The sequence below is a fragment of the Schistocerca cancellata genome, chromosome 1, assembly GCF_023864275.1.
Source record: "Schistocerca cancellata isolate TAMUIC-IGC-003103 chromosome 1, iqSchCanc2.1, whole genome shotgun sequence".
Lineage (NCBI taxonomy): Eukaryota > Metazoa > Arthropoda > Insecta > Orthoptera > Acrididae > Schistocerca > Schistocerca cancellata.
In genome coordinates, this window is record NC_064626.1 from 507,425,613 (window position 1) to 507,450,570 (window position 24,958).

Below are 24,958 nucleotides of genomic sequence, written 5' to 3' on the forward strand. Positions count from 1 at the left end.
TTCTTTCGTATGCCATTGCACAGGCGCATGTTAATTACCTTGTCTACAAATACATGTTACGGTAATATGATTACAGGTTCCATAATGGGTTTTTCGGTACGAGAACATAGGAACAAAATTGATCGCAGAAGCTTTTATTACTTGGCACTCAGCATTACAGAACTCGACTGCTAGATATATTCAAGTAAATCACATGAAAAATTAAAAATAGTACTACTGTCGAAATTCTGAATATCACATCACTGCCCTGTTCAAAAACGTGACAAAAATATTTCTGTGGGTATACTTCATAGTAGCGCGACTGCACTTGAAATTTATAGCAAACAAGGACAATTCTCTGTTTTCTAGCAACTGAGAAATGAAAGCTACAGACAGATATAAGAGATGAAAAAGGCATTCTATGCACTAGCTTGTCACTGTTACATCAGAATGTACGGATGACATAGGGACTTTGCAGTGGTGTACTTTCAGTGAAAGTCAGAAGTCCAATGGTGAGTTGTCGATCGACACAGTCTGTAGCTTTATGTGTTAACCGTGGTTCAGAATACTATTGCGTTGGTGTACAAGTTCGCAGCGCTTTTCTATAAGTTTAATTAAGACAACGGAAACACATAACACAGACATTAGTCATCAATAATACAGGGTGATCAAAAAGTCAGTATAAATTTGAAAACTTAATAAACCACGGAATAATGTAGATAGAGGGGTAAAAATTGACACACATGCTTGGAATGACATGGGGTATTATTAGAACAAAAGAAAACACCCCATATTGCTAGACGCGTGAAAGATCTCATGTGCGCGTCGTTTGGTGATGATCGTGTGCTCAGCCGCCACTTTCGTCATGCTTGGCCTCCCAGGTCCCCAGACCTCAGTCCGTGCGAGTATTGGCTTTGGGGTTACCTAAAGTCGCCAGTTTATCGTGATCGACCGACATCCCTAGGGATGCTGAAAGACAACATCCGACGCCAATGCCTCACCATAACTCCGGATATGCTTTACAGTGCTGTTCACAACATTATTCCTCGACTACAGCTATTGTTGAGGAATGATGGTGGACGTATTGAGCATTTCCTGTAAAGAACATCATCTTTGCTTTGTCTTACTTTGTTATGCTAATTATTGCTATTCTGGTCAGATGAAGCGCCATCTGTCGGACATTTTTTGAACGTTTGTGTGTTTTTGGCTCTAACCCCATGTCATTCCAAGCAAGTGTGTCAATTTGTACCTCTCTATCTACATTATTCCGCGATTTATTCAGTTTTCAAATTTATACTGACTTTTTGATCACCCGGTATATTCTCCTTCACTGCTCACAACAGTCTGCCAACGCTGGGGTGACTTTTCGATTCCGCGACTGTAGAAATCACCTGGTTTTGAGGCGAAGAACTCTCCGAGCCGTGTTCGGAGCGTATTTTCATCCGGGAAAGGAATTTCCTTGAAGATTGTTCCACAGAGAGTGGAAAAGCTTAAAATATGAGAGCACACGATCAGGTGAATAATTTCTTTTAATGATCACACCGCCATTTGACTGTGTAGTTATTTATTTAATACGACCCAGGTATCGTCCTTTTATGCCATTTTCAAGTGAAGTTATTAACAATAAATGTCAGTAGTGATGGTTACATCTCGGGGAAGCAATTCCTAGTACACAACATCTTCACTGTTACGCCAAATGCATAACATTAACTTTTGTGGATACGAGCAGGTATTTTTATTGGGAGTTTCTACATTGTTTGTACTCAATCACTCTTTTCTTTTCCTTGTATTAGTGTAAAGGCACCACTTCTAGTCACCAATTACCATAGAGGTTGGGAATTGTCAGCGTTCTTCTTGAGCCAATTGCTGATGAGCAAGCAATGATACGCACACGATACTCATACACTCGATGTTTAAACCTTTCCCACAGCATGCAGATGTTGCACGATGGTGGAATGTTCACAGTTCAACACATTTGCCAGTTCTCGACGACAATGACGCGGACCATTATGGATTAATAAGTTTAAATGATCTTCATTGAACACTGGAGGTCTACTTCTACGTGGAGAGTCACTAATGTCAAAACAATCCTCCTTAAATCGAGAAAACCATTTTCTTTCCGTGCTCTGACAGTGCATTAACCCCATAAACGGGGAAAATGCTTCTTGCTGCCTCAGCTGCTGTCACCCCCCTACTGAACTCTTTACAGAAGAATATGGCGGAAATGTTCCAATTTCTCCACTTGGCACTCCATTTTCTAGCATCCACAGCCCCACTCACTAACTCTAATTGACAAAATGACAACGTGTAAACTGAAATAGCAACAGTAAGCTACAAATAAAAATAAAGCCATAGCAACCGGAATGCCAACATCTAAAACAAAAACACTACGAACTTACCTACCAACCTAATAAAGTCTGCAGTATGTGTTGCACTTTAAGAATGCAAACTGATCCGTCAAAACAGTATGACTCACGCATAAGAAAGGGTCGGTCCACATTTGGACAGTAGCTCAGCAGCGCTTCTGCGTGACATGGATTCGTCAAATGCTTTGTAGGCTTACGCATTGGCCAGGAAATTCCCTTAAATTACAGGCCAGTTTTACGTGAGCGCGAACCTGTCGCCCGATAGCGTCTCGGGGGTGTTCCGCCAGGTTCATCTCTGAGGAATTAGAGGCCATCACTGCCAAGGAAGACATCAAGCATGAAGCGAAGCAATTGATCCGCAGAAAATGTTCACGTGGTCCACAGCAGTCGTGATGCCTTCGGTTACTACCACAGGTGTCATGGAAACACAACTGAATGTCCCTCATGCCGTAATACTGCCACCAGAGACCAGTGTCCGTGTCTCCCACAGTCGTTCGCCAGTATGATGGCGTGTCAGGACACGACTACGGACCTAGTGCAACAATAGACGTCATTTGTTCGACCAGCTGACACATTTCAATCGATCCATAGTGCTAGCTCAATGATCCCGTGCCCACTGCAATTGTAATTGAAGATGTCGTTGGTTTAACAAAGAAATGCGTAAAATCGTCTGCCGTAGAGGCCCTTGATCCACAATGTGTGCTGAAAGGTGTGCTCTCAAATACTGATGCCTCTACCAGCATTATACTCTGTCTTCCGATCTACCAGTATAGCTGCCTATCCTTCTTTATCAGGGGGGGAAGGGGGGGGATGGCAAACAGTGGTATTCAAAGGGAGCCAATATAATGTTCTTGAAGAAAAAAACCTTGCATCACAAAGCGCCTGGCATCAAGCGCACGTTGGTCTGTCGATGGTTCACATGATTTTGAAACGCGCCCATTTGGTTTTTGAACATTTTTGAACGCATTCGAAGTTGATTTCTAAACGAATAAAGTTGATTTTTCAATGTGTGCATAGGTGAGTGATGGTTCTTCCAGGGGAATCCCCGTCGCTTCTGAAAATAAAAAGGCGTTACCACAGGCGAAAGGGGACGGAGATACACGAGCTGAGCTGAATAAAGTCGAACAGGTGAATGACAATTGTTCCGTCCGAACAGGCCATAAAGACCCAACGGTACCGACCAGCCGCCACGTCTTCCTCAGCCCACAGCGTCACTGGGTGCGGACATGGAGGTGCATGTGGTCAGCACACCGCTCTCCCGGCCGTATGTCACTTCACGTGACCGGAGCCGCTACTTCTCAATCAAGTAGCTCCTCAGTTTGCCTCACAAGCGCTGAGTGCATCCCGTTTGCCAACAGCGCACGGCAGACCGGATGGTCACCCGCTCAAGTGCTAGTCCAACTCGACAGCCCGTAACTTCGGTGATCTGACGGAAACGTGTGTTACCACTGCGGCAAGGCCGCTGACCCTGAGTGACAACTGCTGTTTCTTTATGACTGGGCATGCGAATGAAAATCATTGTCATAAACATTAGCGAAATCCATAGATTCAGACTATCAGAGTTGAAATATAAGACTAACTGGAATAACAGGTAATAAAGATTACGTGTTATCTACTCGGTGAACATGAAATTTTGACAGAATTTTTTTCCGCCTCGCTACACTACTAACGGCCACTTCTACAATCGCCGGTTAGCAGTCGCTTCTGTTCTCAGAATAGCGTGGAAAACTCGTTGTACGAATACTTAATGACGCCTAACCGGGGAATAAATGCGGGATAAGTAAACTGGTTATTCTGGCAGTGCTAATTAAGTTATCCGGAGAATAAGTTTTGATGATTGCAGGAATAGTTAACAGAATTAGTGATGACATGATTGTTTGTTAGAACGAGAAATGAAAAGAAATGGGGAAATCACACAAATTATATGTAATATGAAGATTCAAAATTTATACAATATAAAAATTTCGTACTATTACTACTTTAAGATCTCATGATTGATAAACTATGGCATGTGAATGAAATGTGAAACAATTTTCGTGCAAAGTTTTTGCTTGTAATAGGCCTAACAGACATTTGACATTGGTACTCAGTGAATTCTGACGTGATATTTATGAATATGTGGAACTTAAAAACTAACATTTATGCCAAAACAGTCTCGCTTATATGGCGTGTGTTACAATTGCTTCAACATTAGAAACGTCTATCTCGTTTTATCTATGCAGGCAATGAGAAAATAGACTAAATCAGATCGAAAAACTACACAAGTCTTGGGTACTTTTCGTACTAAAGTATTTTTTCGGTATAGACAGCGACATTTTGATTTTTCATGTGGCAAAACGTTTGACGAACTTCGATGAGGTAGTAGGTTCTTTGGCACGAAAGGAAGCACGCAGTGTAAAGATGTAGTATGATTAGAGAGAAAAAATGTTGGGACCTTAAGGCTGAAGAAATGTGTATTGTCTTGCTTGTGTCTTCCCTTTACTGCTCTTACATTCCCTATATTTAATTTTATGTCACACAAAAGAGAAAGTTACTAGCTAGTATGCAATGGAAAGCGCAAATTTTCTGAAGAGTTCTTATTCTGCCGCCCGCATCTCGTGGTCGTGCGGTAGCGTTCTCGCTTCCCACGCCCGGGTTCCCGGGTTCGATTCCCGGCGGGGTCAGGGATTTTCTCTGCCTCGTGATGGCTGGGTGTTGTGTGCTGTCCTTAGGTTAGTTAGGTTTAAGTAGTTCTAAGTTCTAGGGGACTTATGACCACAGCAGTTGAGTCCCATAGTGCTCAGAGCCATTTGAACCATCTTATTCTGCCGGCCGCAAATAATTCCACCCAGTATTAATTGTGATTTTTTTTACGGGGTTTGGGGGGTGGGGTAGGACGTCAAACCGGCAGACTGGGAGCAGGAGAGGCACCACAGGACATTTTGATGTCCACTATCCTGAATATACTCTTGATGGGTTCCATTGCACAACACACACGTTTGAATTCGACAGAGCTAAATACTGTGATGTGCGATAGAAGAATGCTGTGTGAAGAGGTCTGCGACTACACTTTGGCACACTTAAGTCCAAATAACATGTCTTACATTTTCTCTAACACAGATCATGTTTTACATATCACACTCCTGATAACGATGGGCGCTACAAAATGAATATATTTTTGATAAATCGATTACTTTTTAAAATTTTTGACGTCTTATCTCAAACGCTCGAGGGTGAGGGTGGGAGGCGCCACTATCCATTGTTTTCCCCTGTTCGGAAATATTGTAGATCCGGGGCTGTTCTTCATACAGCGGGAGAGTCTCCGAATTCCACATTCTGCGATGACGCGAGGACGTCCAATACATTGTCGCTCTCTTGTGGCTTCATGGTCCTTCAACCACTTTGTGTAGATAATCAGTAGCACGCAGTCAGTCGAGTGGCTTCCCTTACCCAGATGCTCGGTCCCAAGCACCAACGTTCTGCCCTTATCAAAAGTCGCTCATGTTAGTGGTTTTCGCCATTTGCGGCACGTATCGTCGCTAGAACGATTCTCTTTGCGTTTTTGCTCCGCTTGTATATTTCCGTTATTGCGACAAGTACCCGCCACTATACCATGTAGCAGTCAGTCTCGCTGTGGGTAGCAGTCATAATGTTTTCGCTCGCCAGTGTTTATGTCGCATTCAAGCGCTTTCATTCTTATTTACAAGACGTTTTTCAGAGGTTGACGAATTGTTACATAAATACGTTATTATTTCAAACATTTCTGTCTGTCATATTTTCTTCTAAATTTTCATTCGTTAGGTAATATAGCCCTACTTATCAGAGATTACTCAAAACAAAACGCATCCCTGAATCACTCACTGGAATAAGAAATGAGCAGCACCGTCATCGAGATGTTCAACAGGAGTGCCGTTTTAGTCACATATTATCCATATTATAGACGGAAAAATTTGCTGACAAAATGACTTCGTTGTAGCTTCAATACCTTATATAGCTTCCTTAAGTTACAAAATAGCAACGCTTTTATTTATTTATTTATTTAGCGTATGGCTTCTAAGTATTTTTCACTGCTGAATTACATTATTTCTGTACACTTAATACCTAATCATAAGAAAAATCTAGTCCTAGTACATCAGGGGCGTTCAAAAAGTAATGTAACACATTTAGTTTCTGAAAGCAGCTCGGTTTTATTCAGGATTCCAGTACACCACACTATTTCACATTTTTTTAGCTACAAAATCCAATAATCTCCGTTCACTGCGACAGCCTTCAGCCACATTAATGGGAGGGCCTGTCGAGGTCAGAGCCAACGTTCTGCTGTAACAATAATTTCCCCATCTTTTTGGAACATATACTGCGTTGAAACATAATGAATTACCGCGAAGAAAACGATTTATTGACACATAGTCAGCACGGATTCAAGAAACATCGTTCATGTCAAAGACAACTAGCTCTTTATACTCATGAAGTAATGAGTGCTATTGACAGGGTATGTCAAACTGGTTCCACATTTTTAGATTTCCAGAAGGCTTTCGACACCGTTCCTCACAAGCGTCTTCTAACCAAACTGCATGCCTAAGGAACCACGTCTCAGTCGTGCGATTGGATTCATGATTTCCTGTCACAGTTTGTAGTACCAGAAAGGTCACAGTTTGTAGTAATAGATGGAAAGTCATCGAGTGAAACAAAAGTAATATCCTGCGTTCCCCAAGGCCCTGTATTGTTCCTAATCTATATTAACGACAGGAAACAATCTGAGTAGCCCTATTAGATTATTGGCAGGTGATGCTGTCATTTACCATCTTGTAAAGTCATCAGATGACCAAAACGAATTGCAAAATGATTTAGATAAGATATCTATATGGTGCGAAAAGTGGCTATTGACCCTGAATAAAGAAAAATGTGAAGTTATTCACGTTAGTACTAAAAGAAATCCACTAAATTTCGATTAATCGTTAAGTCACACAAATATGAAGGCTGCAAATTGAACTAAATCCTTAGGGATTAGCCGGCCGCGGTGGTCTAGCGGTTCTAGGCGCTCAGTCCGGAACCGCGGGACTGCTACGGTCGCAAGTTCGAATCCTGCCTCGGGCATGGATGTGTGTGATGTCCTTAGGTTAGTTAGGTTTAAGTAGTTCTAAGTTCTAGGGGACTGATGACCACAGATGTTAAGTCCCATAGTGCTCAGAGCCATTTGAACCATTTGAACCTTAGGGATTACAATTACAAATAATCTAAATTAGAACGATCACATAGAAAATGTGGGTGGAGCAAACCAAAGACTGCGATTCATTGGCAGAACACTTCCAAGATGTTACTCCAGGCGGCTCTTTAACATGTAAATTACTTAAATGAATGAGTAAAGGAACTAGTAAGCACAAAATGATAAATGTCGATTCGGCTTATACATTTAATGTAGATTAAAACCCCTTTCATATGTTACAAATGTTTATATATCAATGTCCAATGGACATAAAGAGACACAAATGAATTTCCTAACTAATATTACTGATCAATTGCCCAAATCTGCCCTTTTTTATAGCTACACGATCTAATATAAATAACGAGGGATGACTGACATCACCTAATAAGGAAGTATTCAAAAAAACACGCCACACGACTATACAGGATCTCGAGACACTCAAACAATCCTTTCATCCTTACTCTCGGAAACCACGATCACAACCATAGGTGGAAGCACAAGCGGCCAAAGACACTGCTAGCTAGGGCATAACCACCTATGGCAAGATAAACACACCAACAAGCCACAAACGTATGCCAACCCCTGCATATGAGCAACGTTGACTGGAAATACCAGTTGCTACTAAAGCCGACCAACAATCCACAGCAAGGAAACGGACGAGCTCGCCCACTGACGCACAAACAAATCGCCAACATCACCCTACACTGTGAATCCGATATATGACCTATCGGACACAAAAACAAAGATAAACCTAACTGTTTCAGGTTGGTGACACTGATCGAGAGTTCAACACCGGCACCCAGCGGCAACCGCCGAGCAACAACACCGCACAATGTGAAGGTATCGACATGCATGATACCCACTACTAACAAAGCCTACCCTTGCACGACCTATCGCAGGCAGCAAGACATCCGCTACTGCTCTTACCACCCAACCTAACTATCGCAGAGGTTTTTCCCTTGGCTCTTGCCTTGGCACTTTTTTTCCCTTCAAACCGCTACCCTTCGTTCGAATTCGACCCAATCTATCTCCAGATGAGCGCGTATTAATGGTAACCTCAACCAGACGTACGCAAACATCGCAGTACCCACATCCTGCGACACCTCACTCTAGTGAAAAGTAACCCTTATGCAGAGACGGCAGTAGACCTTTTGAGTTGGTAATCACGCCGATGTGGGCGTGAGGGGCTCCACCTCTATTAAATAAAAAAAAAAAAAGCATTATCTAAGTACCAAACACTAGAAGACAATACTCTCAAAGACGATTTACAGTGGTGTGCAACCTCAGAGTGGAAATAAAACTTACGTGAACACAGCTGTTTACCTTTATAGCCCCGATAAGCCAAAGCAATTAGCAATATCACCATACGTACTGCATCCAGTGCGTTGGAGTGATGGTTCTCATACACATCTGCGACGATGGAAAAACTCCAGGCACAAAATAAAAAACTCTTTCAAACACTAGAACGGCAGAAGGCGATCCTCTGACTAGTATGATCTAATACTGTCTTCTCGTTTCTGTGTTCTATAGACATGAAACGTGAGCTCCCAGCCACAAGGACAGAATTCAGATAACGTCTCTACGCGAGTGTAGACAGAGGAAGTGCTCTCAATCACTGAACGCTGCGTAGGTACTCAACGGCGACTCCCTACCCGGACGCGAAGTCCAGAATCGTATAAGTTCGCAACAGTGCCTAACCGTTCTAACTATAAAATCTCCTGAGAGCAAAGACAGCAAGTCTGTCTGTATCAACAAAAGCTGATACTAAGCGACGGTCAAACACAGGCGCTAAAAACGGAAGACCTCTATCTCTTCACCGCTGGCTTCCCAACAAAGCTCTGCTCCCCTCCCTCGTAACTGCAGTTGGCGAATCATATTCTTGAAACGATGGAATATTCTCCCTCTTTACAGATTCTTCCGAACTCTGACCAACAACATCTTAGTGTTTTGTCGTCCAGCACGGAAAGTTTGCAAGGAAATACCTATCTCAGTTAATTATTAATGCATACAATGGTACGCTCCTCAGAGTAACCCAGCCTGCGAGGTAACGCTTTCTTGTTTCTCTCTGCTGTGTCCAAGATATTCAGGGTTTCCTGTTACCCTTCCGGCCTAGCTACAATACGGTCGAGCCGCCGCTGTATTGTGATTCAGCGCTCAGGTGCCCCTACCGTCTGTCTTGGGCTACTTCCTGTTTTTAGCGGGACCGACACACCTGTGCGGGCTTTTCCACCCAGGGCCTGAGTTACGCTGCCTTTTCATTTCCATTGGCATTCCAAGCTCTGCTAGTATAGGCAATCATTCATTACGCCATTTTGATAATAAAGACAATCCATCACCTCTAATTCAATAAGCGTTAACAACTATTTACAAGGTGTACGTGACAATGTCAGTCTTCTTTCAATATTTAAATATGCGAAGTAAAACCTATCAAATTATAACTACTTCCGGTTGTAAATCACGGCAAAGTATGTGGATGAGTGCTTGTAAGGTTCGAAATTACAGCCACCTAAGAAGGTGCAACAGGTCTGATAAAGGGACTGCTTACACCATACTTGTCCGCCCTATTCTGGAGTATTGGTGTGCGGTGTAGGATCCGCATCAGATGGGACTGAAGGATGGGCCGGCCGCGGTGGCCGAACTGTTCTAGGCGCTTCAGTCCGGAACCGCGCAACTGCTACGGTCGCAGGTTCGAATCCTGCCTCGGACATGGATGTGTGTGATGTCCTTAGTAGCCGGATGACCTCAGAAGATGTCTCCCGCAGATGGAGACGAAACGTTACATGGAAATTTTATGCATCGACCACGGCCTCTCAGCCAGGAAGTTTTAACTGAAGATAACGCCGGCCGTGAAAGCCTACATTGTATGTCCTTAGGTTAGTTAGGTTTAAGTAGTTCTAAGTTATAGGGGACTGATGACCTCAGATGTTAAGTCCCATAGAGCTCAGAGCCATTTGAACCAACGGATGACATCGAAATAGTTCAAAGAAGGGCGTTTTGTATTATCACGAAATATGGGATATAGTGCTACAGACATGATACGTGACTTGCAGTGACAATCATTAAAACGAAGGCGTTTTTCGTTACGACGGGATCTTCTCATGAAATTTCAATCACCAGTTTTCTCTTCCGATTCCTGAATCATTCTGTTGCCATCCACCTACATAGGGGAAATGATCATCACGATAAAATAAGATAAATCAGCGTTCACTCAGAAAAATTTAGATGCTCGTTTTTCCCGCGCGCTGTTCGAGAGTGAAACGGTAGAGAGAGACCTTGAAGGTGGTTCATTGAACCCTCTGCCAAGCACTTTATTGTGAATAGCAGAGTAATCACGTAGTAGAACATCTACGTACTGCTTAACCCGGTGTGCATCCTTCATTGCGCCAAAGAGATCGATGGTGGGAGGTACGAGCTCCTGGCTGCAGGGTGGCTGTAGAAGAACAGTTCAGTGATGTCTTGTGAGCTCCTCTCGGGTGAGCAGAGTTGTGTGGGGACTTGAGCTGTCGTGGGGAAGGAGAAGTTCGTTTGTATTCTTGTAGCAACGAACACGTCGAAGTCGTTTCTTCAGTTTTCTGAGGGTAGACAATGACCTTCAGAGTTGGTCGTCGCAGCACTAGGGAGGATATCAGAGTTGCAGCAGACCGTTGTCATGTCTTCATCGGCTAAGGATGCGGCTTCGAACTTTTTCTTCGGATGAGATGTGGTGGATTCTGATTTCTTTCCTGTTCAAAGTAATGAACCCATGTTTCATCGCCTGTGACGATGTTCGACAAAAAATTGTCTCGATTGTCCACGCAAAGTGCAAGCAATTCAGCACAGACGGTCCTTGGTTGTTCTTTATGGTCTTCTGTTATGCGGTGAGGTAACTAGCGAGTACACACCTTTGAGTACCTCAACTGTTGGACGAGTGTGTTGGCACTACCAGCAGAGACGTCCCGTTGGGCAGCGAGATGTTCGATTATGATCCATCGATCACCTCGAACGAAAATGTTAGCATATTCCAGCATTACAAGAGTCTCAGCTGTAAGCGTTCGGCCGCCACGTGGGAGAACGGACAGGTTTACACGGCCTTGTTGCGATGATGACGGACATCTCGTCCAACGACTCACCGTGCTTTTGTTCACTACCAGGCCTCCGTACACATTTTGCAAGCGCCTATGAATATCTGCGATGACCTGGTTTTCCGCCAAAAGGAACTCCATTACATCTCTCCGCTTGGAACGTACATCCCGTTACAGACGCCCTTTTGAAGATTACGTTTAGTCCCACAGGAACTTCATGAAATCATAAGGGCTAAAGCGGTAATATTCCACGACGTTCCACAAAAAATTCTTCATTTTTTTCAACTGAAATTATCTGAGAAAAAAAAATGGGTTTCATTACTTATTGAACACACCTCGTATATTCGATAGAATTTGGGACTGCCATCAAAACTTCCTCATAACCGCCTTTATATGCTCTGTTGCTACATTCTTCCCTGATTTGTTGGACAGTCCTGCCTCAGAACGCTGCAGTTGCAAGTTGGTTAGGACAGCATTCACCATTTAGAAGATGAGTCTGCACGTCTTCCATGTTCAGTTCTCAGTCGGTTGCGAGTTGACTGTATCTTGCGAGGTTGATCAAACCTACGGATAGTCTCAATAATACAGAGTAACAGCTGACATGTTTCTAGGGCATTTTGGAGCCATTTTATCCTCCAGAAATTTATTATGTTAGCCCCAGTGAGGCTGTTTCAATCAATTTTAGACAGATAGGTAGAAATATGAGTATCTTATGTGTTTACAGTGGCACTGTAGGGTCGAGAAAGAGAGATATGCGAACAGTGAGAAGTGATACTGGAACATCACGGCGTGTTACCCAACACACATTTCGGCGTGTAACTGCACATCGGGGATCAGAGGCTTTTCTTCCGATAGCGTCTATTACTGGCGTTTTATAGAACTCTTGAATAGTACACGTCACTATTAACAACATGGGCTCTGATTAACCCTCTAAATACGTGGGCTCTAGAAACAAGAATTTCGGCAAAGTGACGCCTCGTACGATTTCCATTGTGGTTTACATTGACTACACGGCAAGGACGTTAGTTGCTTTCCTTCAGGAGACTGACCAAAGTGAGACTGAATGGTCCTGCTAGCTCTATTTAAAGACACAGTCCCATCAAGAAAACACGTGAGAAAGGAACTTTCTTTGGCATTTACTGCCATCTAGGTGGAAGTTAATAGTCACGAATTGAGAAGAGTTACATCAGAATTAAAATATATGGTACCAAATATACTTCCGTAGCTAGCGAACAATATTACTCGCCTTCCGCCTATTCTTGTCTCAGGAATACATCGAAAATCTTTATTAAAGTTTTAGCATTCAGTAATCGATAACTTATTCACTAAACTAAATCAGACAGTTCAGTTCAGTTAAGAATTTCTGTACTTTAGTCGTACAAATTTTGCTCAAATCTACAAGCTTTTTGGGCTCACAATAAAACGCTGACCACACCGTGCTGCCCGAGGTTGGTCCTATATATGTCTGTTTGATACACTCCAGTAGATGGGATATTCCACATTGGCAAAGAAGTCGTATCAGAGCGTCACTGTGGCCAAGGCAGAATCTGCAGTTTCCCTTAAACATTACTTCCCTCTATCCATTCTTCCAGTTAGTGCTTTACAGTATACTACCGGAAGTGGTTTGTGCAGTGTGCGGTGAAGAGGGGGAGAGAGAGAGAGAGAGAGAGAGAGAGAGAGAGAGAAAGAGGGAGGGAGAGATAGAGGGGGGGTCGGACTAGGAGAACGGCAAAGCATCCCACAAGTAACTTCTGATGAACAAAGCTGGAACCGTAGGTGAGATATGGAACTAGTCTCTGCTACAGCCACCTTGTGGTCAGTAACAGCTGCTCATCCAATGTGCCGTGAATCCCTCTGCCACTGCCATCCAGAATAAGGATAAGGAGCACGTGCTTATACCACCACTATCAGTACTTCTCGATCCATCTGGCATGGCATGTCTAAAATAATACAAAATTCATCGTAATAACCATTCAGTTGCATGCAGATGCATCATAAAATCCTGCTAAAGTTCACTAAGTTATGCGACATTAATTTTCTACGCCGTTTGGCCGGACCACAGGATTTAGCAAGCTCGAAATACAATTCTTAAAAAGAGTTACTTTATCATTTCTCACTGTTTTCTCACCACCCTGTCAATTTATTTCTCTGTTGCACATCTCTTTTCTTCATATCAGAAATTTACTTGAGTTTTCTTGTAGTTTGCTGCACTTGTACTTTATTGTGAAATAACATGTTGTTAGACATATACAAAATTTGTGAGTTCCAAAAATCCTTTTGTTCAATACTGCACCAACGCTTGTTAACGAAAGTCCAGTCATACGGAGTATTACAAGAAGTCGTTGTTGAATGCATTATTTCTTGGAAGGAATGACGCAGCACGTTATTTTGGGTACAAAGTCATCGAATAATGTGGAAGTAACTTGAGGGGTGCCGCAAGGAAGTGCGATGGGAAAACTGTTGTTCATATTGTACAGTAATGACATGGTAACCAGTTTTGACTGTAACCTCAGACTTTCTCCAGTTCGTGAAATCATCTTTCTTAAAGTATAATCGGAAAAGCTATACAAATATTGTCGGATGTCGATAAGGTTTCAAAGTGGTGCAGATTCTGACAGCTTCCTTTATCAGTTCAGTAGTATAAAGTTGGGTCCTAAAATAAAAAAAAGTAGTACGACTGACAAAATATCAGTGAATCGGATCCCAGTCAAATCATACAAATAAGAGGGTATAACAATGTGTGGTTGTGTTAAACGGGATGATCACATAGACTCAGTTGTAGATAATACAGGTGAAAGGCCTCAATACGTTAGTAGGTTACTAAGATATTTCTAATTTTTTAAAATATTTTTCATTCCCTATCTCTAAAGGTAGGGGCGTTCCCTTGGAGTAATGACCCACCGAAGAGTCAGGGACTCTTCAGCCAGATACTAGGCCAGCTGGTAGTGGGGCGTGGCAAATCTCATTTGGGAATATTTGGGAGGATATTTACAATTCCGGAAGTAGCCTTGAAGCAAGGTAACCATCCAGAAAACCTCAGAACCGAGGGATTGGAACTGATCTTAAACCTGGAAGGATATGTCCAAAAACAGTAAGCTTAGTTTCGTAAACGAGTATTTTTTCGTGAATGTACTGAATAGAATCAATGACTTGCTCAACATGTTAAGTATCCCTGACGATTTTGTTGAATACTGAGAAACTAGTCAGTCTATGAAGGAGATCACCCCCTAAACACTCGTCAGATCCAACTTAGAATACTGTCAACTGTGTGGAATCTATACCAAACACGAGTGAAGTAGGATATCGAAAATACGCAAAGAAGGGCACCACAAGTTGTCGCGGATTTGTTTGACCTAGGAGAATTCAGTAAAATTACTAAAAGAAATCTGACTTACATATAGTTGAAGATAAACGGTAACGATTCCACGAAAGTCTGATTACGAAATTTCACGAATCAGCATTAATTGAGGAATCTGGGAATATACTACACCTCCTACATCTACATCTACATGTCTACTCTGCAATTCACATTTAAGTGCTTGGCAGAGGGTTTACCGAACCACAATCATACTATCTCTTTACCATTCCACTCCCGAACAGCGCGCGGGAAAAACGAACATCTAAACCTTTCCGTTCGAGCTCTGATTTCTCTTATTTTATTTTGATGATCATTCCTACCTATGTAGGTTGGGCTCAACAAAATATTTTCGCATTCGGAAGCGAAAGTTGGTGACTCAAACTTCGTAAATAGATCTCGCCGCGACGAAAAACGTCTTTGCTTTAATGACTTCCATCCCATCTCGCGTATCATATCTGCCACACTCTCTCCCCTATTACGTGATAATACAAAACGAGCTGCCCTTTTTTGCACCCTTTCGATGTCCTCCGTCAATCCCACCTGGTAAGGATCCCACACTGCGCAGCAGTATTCTAACAGAGGACAAACGAGTGTAGTGTAAGCTGTCTCTTTAGTGGACTTGTTGCATCTTCTAAGTGTCCTGCCAATGAAACGCAACCTATGGCTCGCCTTCCCCACAATATTATCTATGTGGTCTTTCCAACTGAAGTTGTTCGTAATTTTAACACCCAGGTACTTAGTTGAATTGACAGCCTTGAGAATTGTACTATTTATCGAGTAATCGAATTCCAACGGATTTCTTTTGGAACTCATGTGGATCACCTCACACTTTTCGTTATTTAGCGTCAACTGCCACCTGCCACACCATACAGCAATATTTTCTAAATCGCTTTGCAGCTGATACTGGTCTTCGGATGACCTTACTAGACGATAAATTACAGCATCATCTGCGAACAACCTAAGAGAACTGCTCAGATTGTCACCCAGGTCATTTATATAGATCAGGAACAGCAGAGGTCCCAGGACGCTTCCCTGGGGAACACCTGATATCACTTCAGTTTTACTCGATGATTTGCCGTCTATTACTACGAACTGCGACCTTCCTGACAGGAAATCACGAATCCAGTCGCACAACTGAGACGATACCCCATAGGCCTGCAGCTTGATTAGAAGTCGCTTGTGAGGAACGGCGTCAAAAGCTTTCCGGAAATCTAGAAATACGGAATCAACTTGAGATCCCCTGTCGATAGCGACCATTACTTCGAATAAAGAGCTAGCTGCGTTGCACAAGAACGATGTTTTCTGAAACCATGCTGATTACGTATCCACAGATCGTTCCCTTCGAGGTGATTCATAATGTTTGAATACAGTATATGCTCCAAAACCCTACTGCAAACCGACGTCGATTATATAGGTCTGTAGTTCGATGGATTACTCCTAAACACTGGTGTGACCTGCGCAATTTTCCAATCTGTAGGTACAGATCTGTCAGTGAGCGAGCGGTTGTATATGATTGCTGAGTATAGAGCTATTGTATCAGCGTAATCTGAAAGGAACCTAATCGGTATACAATCTGGACCTGAAGACTTACCCGTATCAATCGATTTGAGTTGCTTCGCAACCCCTAAGATACCTACTTCTAAGAAACTCATGCTAGCAGCTGTTCGTGTTTCAAATTCTGGAATATTCCATTCGTCTTCCCTGGTGAAGGAATTCCGGAAAACTGCGTTCAATAACTCCGCTTTAGCGGCACAGTCGTCGGTAACAGTACCATCGGCACTGCGCAGCGAAGGTATGGACTGCTTCTTGCCGCTTGTGTACTTTACATACGATCGGAATTTCTTCGGATTTTCTACCAAACTTCGAGACAATGTTTCGTTGTGGAACCTATTAAAGGCATCTCGCATTGAAGTCCGTGCCAAATTTCGCGCGTCTGTAAATTTTAGCCAATCTTCGGGATTTCGCGTTCTTGTGAACTTCGCATGCTTTTTCCGTTGCCTCTGCACACATTTCTTCGTACGGGGAGCAATTACAGTGGGCATTTAAGCAGGCATTCTTCCCTCATGTGAAACGTGAATGTAGAGAAAGAATCCCTGAGACGTGGTACAATGGGTAGCAGACTCTGGCATGCACTTCAGATGTAGAACCACACTTTGCATCTAACAAAAGCGTCACTCTACGTCCTACGTCAAAATATGGACAATAAACAACATAAATATGGGCTATAGAATACCTCATGTTGAAAGCCAGGATCTAAATCTCTTTAGAGAGTAAAAAAAATCCAACTTTTGCTTTTTTTACTTCATTTTGGTTTGTTAAATCACTTTGCTAACACCTTGGCACGAACATAAAACTTATATACAGATAAATTACAATATGAAAAGTTGGACCAATGATTTAAAATTACTTCACAACGTTCGCATAGCTACAATACGTAAAGCTAAGGAAACCTGAGTTATTGACTGAGAGAATGTAGAAAAGAAATAAGTCCAGCATGGATTGGAAATGATACTGCTGGAGGTTAGCTTATGCAACTACAGACAGAACAAGAATTTCATGTATACACGTCACAGTCTCTTAGAGAACAAAATAGGGTTTTGTATATTTGAAGTTGGTCTCTACGTACGTAATGAAACAGGAGCACTCTCTTGTTGGAACTGGCACCTTCAAATTCACAAGGTGTTGCAGAGAATTGTTGCGCTACTTTGCTGCAAACTGACATTTTGTGTACAAAGTGCCATTTTGCTGCAAACACGTTTTGTGTACAAAATACAGAGTGATTCTTGCAGAAATAATGTTATTTATTCACATAAATAACTGTTGCGCCTCAAAGAAACTGCAAGAAAAGAGTAAGCAGTGTCATGTCCTTATTATTTCCTCTGGGAGTCGCAGAAATAATTATCGTTGAATCTTATGCGATGTAAATGGGAAGAACTTGAAACGTGGTTCGTGTGCACTCTAGTGAAGGTAGTTACCGGCATCCTGTTTGCCCAAAGTTTTCTAAACGAGGGTGTACTTTCAATTACCACTTAGATCTCTGTGTAGTACTGCACTTATGGCAGACTGAGAGGCGGCAATCCTCTGCTCATTCCTGATAGAACAGTTACCTCATCAATAACTTGAAATCGGGGGATTATGAATTGGCGTCCATGACAGTGTAAGAAACACTGTCCCCCTTCCCCGGCTAGTTGACCTTGTCATTGGAGACCAATCTCACATGAGCTGGGGCACATAGAAAGAGAATGCTCTCACCTTTTCGCTTATTTAGTAGTGATTCTCTTGCGATGTCCAGGACCTGATCATTCATCTTGCAGGTCCGCTTCGGGTGAAACTCTTATACCGCCAGTGGCAACATGCTTGCAGAAGCAGGTTCCCACTCGTTCACTGACCTTGCTCTTCCCGCCGGTAATTTCCTCTTTTGACTGTCCCCGGCCCAAAGTTTGTCGCCCCCTAAATCCCCGTCTGAGCCGGGGACGCCATTACGCCCACGCGAGCAAAGTGAGGACGGACGGGGTCGGAAGGTAGGCCTGGTGAATGGCCGCCACTCAACGGTCGCCTGCTCTGACAGTTTGGCGACCGAGAGGATTTGGCGCAACAAAGCGGCCGGCCCGTGTGTACTCAGGTCCGCAACCCCCGCTGCGCCCTCTGCAGTCTGGCGCAACAGGCAAACACTCCAGCGGGGACTCGCCGCTTCCGGCTTTCAGACGCTTATCGACTCAACTCCACTAAGTAGCTGCCTCGCGAGCCGTGAACGCGCTGAGACGACCGTTCATGGCTTCAAAACTTTGTTCTACATCGTCAAGCCACAGATGATCGTCTGTCTTAGGTTGCCAGGACATTTAAGGCTCCGTCAACGTTGGTTTCTGAATTCTGGCCGAATACTGCTACCACACTACTGGCTATTAAAATTGCTACACCAAGAAGAAATGCAGATGATAGCCGGGTATTCATTGGACAAATATATTATATTAGAACTGACATGGGATTACATTTTCACGCAGTTTGGGTGCATGGATCCTGAGAAATCAGTACCCAGAACAACCACCTCTGGCCGTAATAACGGCCTTGATACGCCTGGGCATTGAGTCAAACAGAGCTTGCACGGCGTGTACAGGTACTGTTGCCCATGCAGCTTCAACACGATACCACAGTTCATCAACAGTAGTGACTGGAGTATTGTGACGAGCCAGTTGCTCGGCACCATTGACCAGACGTTTTCAGTTGGTGAGAGATCTGGAGAATGTGCTGGGCAGCGCAGCAGTCGAACATTTCCTGTATCCAGAAAGGCCCGTACGGGACCTACAATATGCGGTCGTGCATTATCCTGCTGAAATGTAGGGTTTCGCAGGGATCGAATGAAGAGTAGAGTCACGGGTCGTAACACATCTGAAATTTAATGTCCACTGTTCAAAGCGCCGTCAATGCGAACAAAAGGTGACCGAGATGTGTAACCAATGGCACCCCATATTATCACGCCGGGTGATACGCCAGTATGGCGATGACGAATACACGCTTCCAATGTGCGTTCACCGCGATCTCGCCAAACACGGATGCGACCATCATGATGCTGTACACAGAACCTGGATTCATCCGAAAGGAATGACGTTCTGCTATTCGTGCACCCAGGTTCGTCGTTGAGTACACCATCGCAGGCGCTCCTGTCTGTGATGCAGCGCCAAGGGTAACCGCAGCCATCGCCTCCGAGCTGATAGTCCATGCTGCTGCAAACGTCGTCGCACTGTTCGTGCAGCTGGTTGTTGTCTTGCAAACGTCCCCATCTGTTGACTCAGGGATCGAGACGTGGTTGCACGATCCGTTGCAGCCATGCGGATAAGATGCCTGTCATCTCGTCTGCTAGTGATAGGAGGCCGTTGGAATGCAGACCGGCGTTCTGTATTACCCTCCTGAACCCACCCATTCCATATTCTGCTAACAGTCATTGGATCTCGACCAACGCGAGCAGCAATGTCGCGATACGATAAACCGCAATCGCGATAGGCTACAATCCGACCTTTATCAAAGTCGGAAACGTGATGGTACGCATTTCTCCTCCTTACACGAGGCATCACAACAACGTTTCACAAGGCAACGCCGGTCAACTGCTGTTTGTGTATGAGGGATCGGTTGTAAACTTTCCTCATGTCAGGACGTTGCAGGTGTCGCCACCGGCACCAACCTTGTGTGAATGCACTGAAAAACTAATCATTTGCATATCACAGCATCATCTTCCTGTCGGTTAAATTTCGCGTCTGTAGCACTTCATCTTCGTGGTGTAGCAATTTTAATGTCCAGTAGCGTATTTCTTTTGTGTTTCTCGACGAGTTTGTTGGCATACGTTTACTTCCGAATCTCTTTCCATGTATGGAAACGTGTTACTAGGTGATGGTGAAGTGCAAAAGATATGTAAATAGTATAGGAAAATGGCCGCCAACAGGTCGTCTTCTTCTCTTGCTACCTATTAGTTCGCCATTACATGTTTTGGCAACGGATGAAAATTTTTCATTGTACTAGAGAGTTCATCATTTCTCCTACATACTGATAGTTAAGCCTTTCAGTCTATGCCTGTTCTTCAATAGTAAGGTTTAAGGTTAACGTTTATGACAAAACCGTTTCATTTAGATGTTATTTGCTTACTCTCTGGTGTGGGGACAGTCGGAAAAAAAAAGAACTGGAATTCTAAAATGACTAAAGCTATTGATGCAGTTTACAAAAAGAAGATGGGTCGGAAGAAGGCCAGAAACAGCTTAATGTTACAAAAACAAAATTTATGAGGTCGTTCCATTCGAAGTATAGTATGCTTGAGGAAGCACCAAAAGAGAAAAAGAGGCAGACCTACAATTTTCGCTACGGATCTTGAAGAAGAGCTGGTTTAGTATTGTCTTGCTATGGAAGCCTATTCCTTTGGGCTTACTCATAATGACTTATGAAGAATGGCCGTGCAATTGGCAGAAAGAAATAAAGTCGAACAGACTTTCAAAGACGAAATTGCTGGAAAAAGTGGGTTCATCCGTTTCTGAAACATCACAAAACCAAACTGCCAGAAAGAAATGCTACAAACACATCCTACAAGCAGGGCACTGGGTTTCAGCAAAGAAAACACAGAAAGTCTATAACTTTCTATTAGGTATTATACTATACCTGCTTTGAAACTAAATTATGTTTTATCTGATTCATACATTTTTCACATATATTTAGTGCTATTTTGATTATTTTTAGAAGGGATTCGATTTTGGCAACTATTTTTCACATTTGCTAAGGTCTATGAATTTAATAAGTCACGGATGGAAAATACTAACGCGTATTATCTACAGACGAATGGAAAAACTGGTAGAAGCTGACCTCGGGGAAGATCAGTTCGGATTCCGTAGAAATATTGGAACACGTGAGGCAATACTGACCCTACGACTTGTCTTAGAAGCTAGATTAAGGAAAGGCAAACCTACGTTTCTAGCATTTTTAGACTTAGAGAAAGCTTTTGACAATGTTGACTGGAATACTCTCTTTCAAATTCTGAAGGTGGCAGGGGTACAATACAGGGAGCGAAAGGCCATTTACAATTTGTACAGAAAGCAGATGGCAGTTATAAGAGTCGAGGGACATGAAAGGGAAGCAGCGGTTGGGATGGGAGTGAGACAGGGTTGTAGCCTATCCCCGATGTTATTCAATCTGTATATTGAGCAAACAGTGAAGGAAACAAAAGAAAAATTCGGAGTAGGTATTATAATCCATGGAGAAGAAACCAAAAATTTGAGGTGCGCCGATGACATTGTAATTCTGTCAGAGACAGCAAAGGACTTGGAAGAGCAGTTGAACGTAATGGACTGTCATGAAAGGAGGGTATAAGATGAACATCAACAAAAGCAAAACGAGGATCATAGAATGTAGTCGAATTAAGTCGGATGATGCTGAGGGAATTAGATTAGGAAATGAGACACTTAAAGTAGTAAAGGAGTTTTGCTATTTGGAGAGCAAAATAACTGATGATGGTCGAAGTAGAGAGGATACCAAATGTAGACTGGCAATGGCAAGGAAAGCGTTTCTGAAGAAAAGAAATTTGTTAATATCGAGTATTGATTTAAGCGTCAGGAAGTCGTTTCTGAAAGTATTTGTATGGAGCGTAGCCATGTATGGAAGTGAAACATGGACGATAAATAGTTTGGACAAGATGAGAATTGAAGCTTTCGAAATGTGGTGCTACAGAAGAATGCTGAAGACTAGACGGGTAGATTATATAACTAATGAGGAGGTATTGAATAGGATTGGGAAGAAGAGACGTTTGTGGCACAACTTAATTAGAAGAAGGGACCGGTTGGTAGGACATGTTCTGAGGCATTAAGGGATCACCAATTTAGTATTGGAGGGCAGCGTGGAGGGTAAAAATCGTAGAGGGAGACCAAGAGATGAATACACCAAACAGATTCAGAAGGATGCAGGTTGCAGTAGGTACTGGGAGATGAAGAAGCTTGCACAGGATAGAGTAGCATGGAGAGCTGCATCAAACCAGTCTCAGGACTGAAGACCACAACAACAACAACAACATGAATTTTGTTTCAAAACAACTTTCAATTATACTTTATAAGAGTGAAATGTAAATATTACGTGTTTTAAAATATAATTTTTAGTATTTTCTTTTTTTAAATCAAAAACTAAATGGGGATTCGATTTTGGGCACACTCCTCTATACGTATTTAGGCCTAAAATCAAACAACAAAACACACCAGTGACGCAACATACCATGAAAGCACGACATTCAATAAAAGTAAAATCACAAGAAAAGCTTAAATACAGGCCGACGTGTACTAATCCACTTTACAATTAATGTAATTCAAAAAGTAAATCGAAACCCGCATAAAATGGCGTGCAGGTGTCGAAACAAGTCTAGGTAAACAGAAAAAAGAATCGCAGTGTGTTTTGTAGAAGATGGAGCCTAAACAACACAAATTTAACTCGCAGACACGAAAAAACTTTAACAGGAGTTTTCAGCCTAAAAAAGATGATTATTTCGCAGGGATACATCTAAGTTCCATTATAAAACTCTATTTCCCCACCTGATCCCGATCGAATCTAATGTCGAAACCCAAAAAACGCCGCTATAAATGCGGCATCAATTGATGCCAAAAGAAGCACTGGTGATCCATGCAGTAGTCGCGATCGCGGCTACTTGCCACATTGTATCAGTCAATTCATGTCCGTGTTTCATACAGGTAAGTCCTCACTATAATATGTTCTGTGCTGCTTACTAAGAATCTTAATCTCTGTTGTGAAGTACCATGGAAGCATGTGGTGTCACACATCTGAACAAGCAAAACCAGCTTCAGCACTCACATGAGTATACCATGTCTGGTCCAGATTAGCACTTACTTCGTAACAACGACAATCAACGCATTACTGGTCGATTTGAATTTGTACCCTTTGAACCTGGAAATCATGGAAGCGGGTGTTCTTATACCAGATCAAGAAAAGTCTTAAGGCACTAGTTTATTAATACTCCGAATTGAGGCAGCGTTACGTGGGGTTTGCGACTGTAGTATTCCCAACCCTTTTATAGGTGCCGCAGATGCTGTGGGACTTCCGACCAAGCAGTTTTGCACTTTAGGTATCCCGTCCAGAGCGACCCCTACTGCTGTCGTACGCCAGTTGTTCACCACCAATGGTTGTGTTGTCACCGGCAGTCAGGCAGAGGCCACGACCGACAGCATTCGCTTCCGTACAGTATCGTCCTTCTAAGGGTCTTTACCTCTACAGACGGATAAGCCAGAACAATGTGTCCAATGCCCATCGCGACATTGGATGTCGCCTGGTAGCCATGCGGGCACGTGACGCGGGCTAAGTCCGTATGTAAACGGAGCAGACACGGACGGAGCATCACCCTAGCGAAGCTATGGGCTCAAAATGGGGAAATCCATTGCGGTAAGCGACTTTGATAAAGGGCAGATTATTATTACGCAGAGCCTGTGAACGAGAATCTCGAAGCTTGTCGAACGTTCAGGTGCTACTGCCGTGAGCACCTAAGGAAAGAGATATAAGGACAGTGAAACTACCACTGGGCGCTAAATGGTTGGACGTCCACGACTCATCACAGAACGTGGTGTACTTAGCCTTGTCTGCTCTGTAAAGTAGGGTAGATGGTAATCTGTTACATCTCTGCCGAAAGAACACCATGCTGGTGCACGCATAAGGGTTCCGGATCACACGGTTCATCGTACGTTGTTGAAAATGGAGTGCTGCAGCAGACCACCCTTCAGTGTTCACATGTCGACCCAACGACACCGTCATTTATGATAGCAGTGGGCACGAGATCGTCGAGATTCTATCACTGGAAACGTGCCGGCTCTTCAGGTGAATACATTTTTGCTACACTAGATCGATGGTCGTTTCCACAAACGCCGTCACTGAGGTGAACAGCGATTCGGAACATGCAGTGCGCCACGGATGCAGGCTGGTGGGAGCAGTATTACGCTATGGGGAGACATTCTCCTGCGCTGGCATGGGTCCTTTGGTAATAATCGGAGACACACTGACAGCTGCAAACCACCTGCATTCTTTAACGCTTGATGTGTCATCTTCCAGCATATAACTGTCCGTGTGTCTGAGACAGAACCGTGCTACAGCAGTTAGAAGAGCATTATACGAATTCACTTTGATATCTCGGCTACCAAATTCACCTGATGTATGTCTGGGTCGCTATCGGTCACGAAAACCGAGCACGCAAATCAACGGCCCGTCATTTAGGTGAATTACGTGATCTGTGTGTAGACACCTAATGCCACATACCTCCACAAACCTGCCATGAAACTATTGGATCCCTGAAACGCAGACTCAGTGACGTATTCCGTTAAAAAGACGGACAGACAAGCTGTTAAGCAGGTGGTCATAATGTTTTGGTTTATCAGTACGTACTCTGAGTAATGAAAATAATTTACAAAGCGATATTGTGTAGCTTTTATGACACCGTTTGCCGTTTCAGCTGAATCGGTCCTGCGCTTGTGAAGATGTAAGTAATTGACCTGCA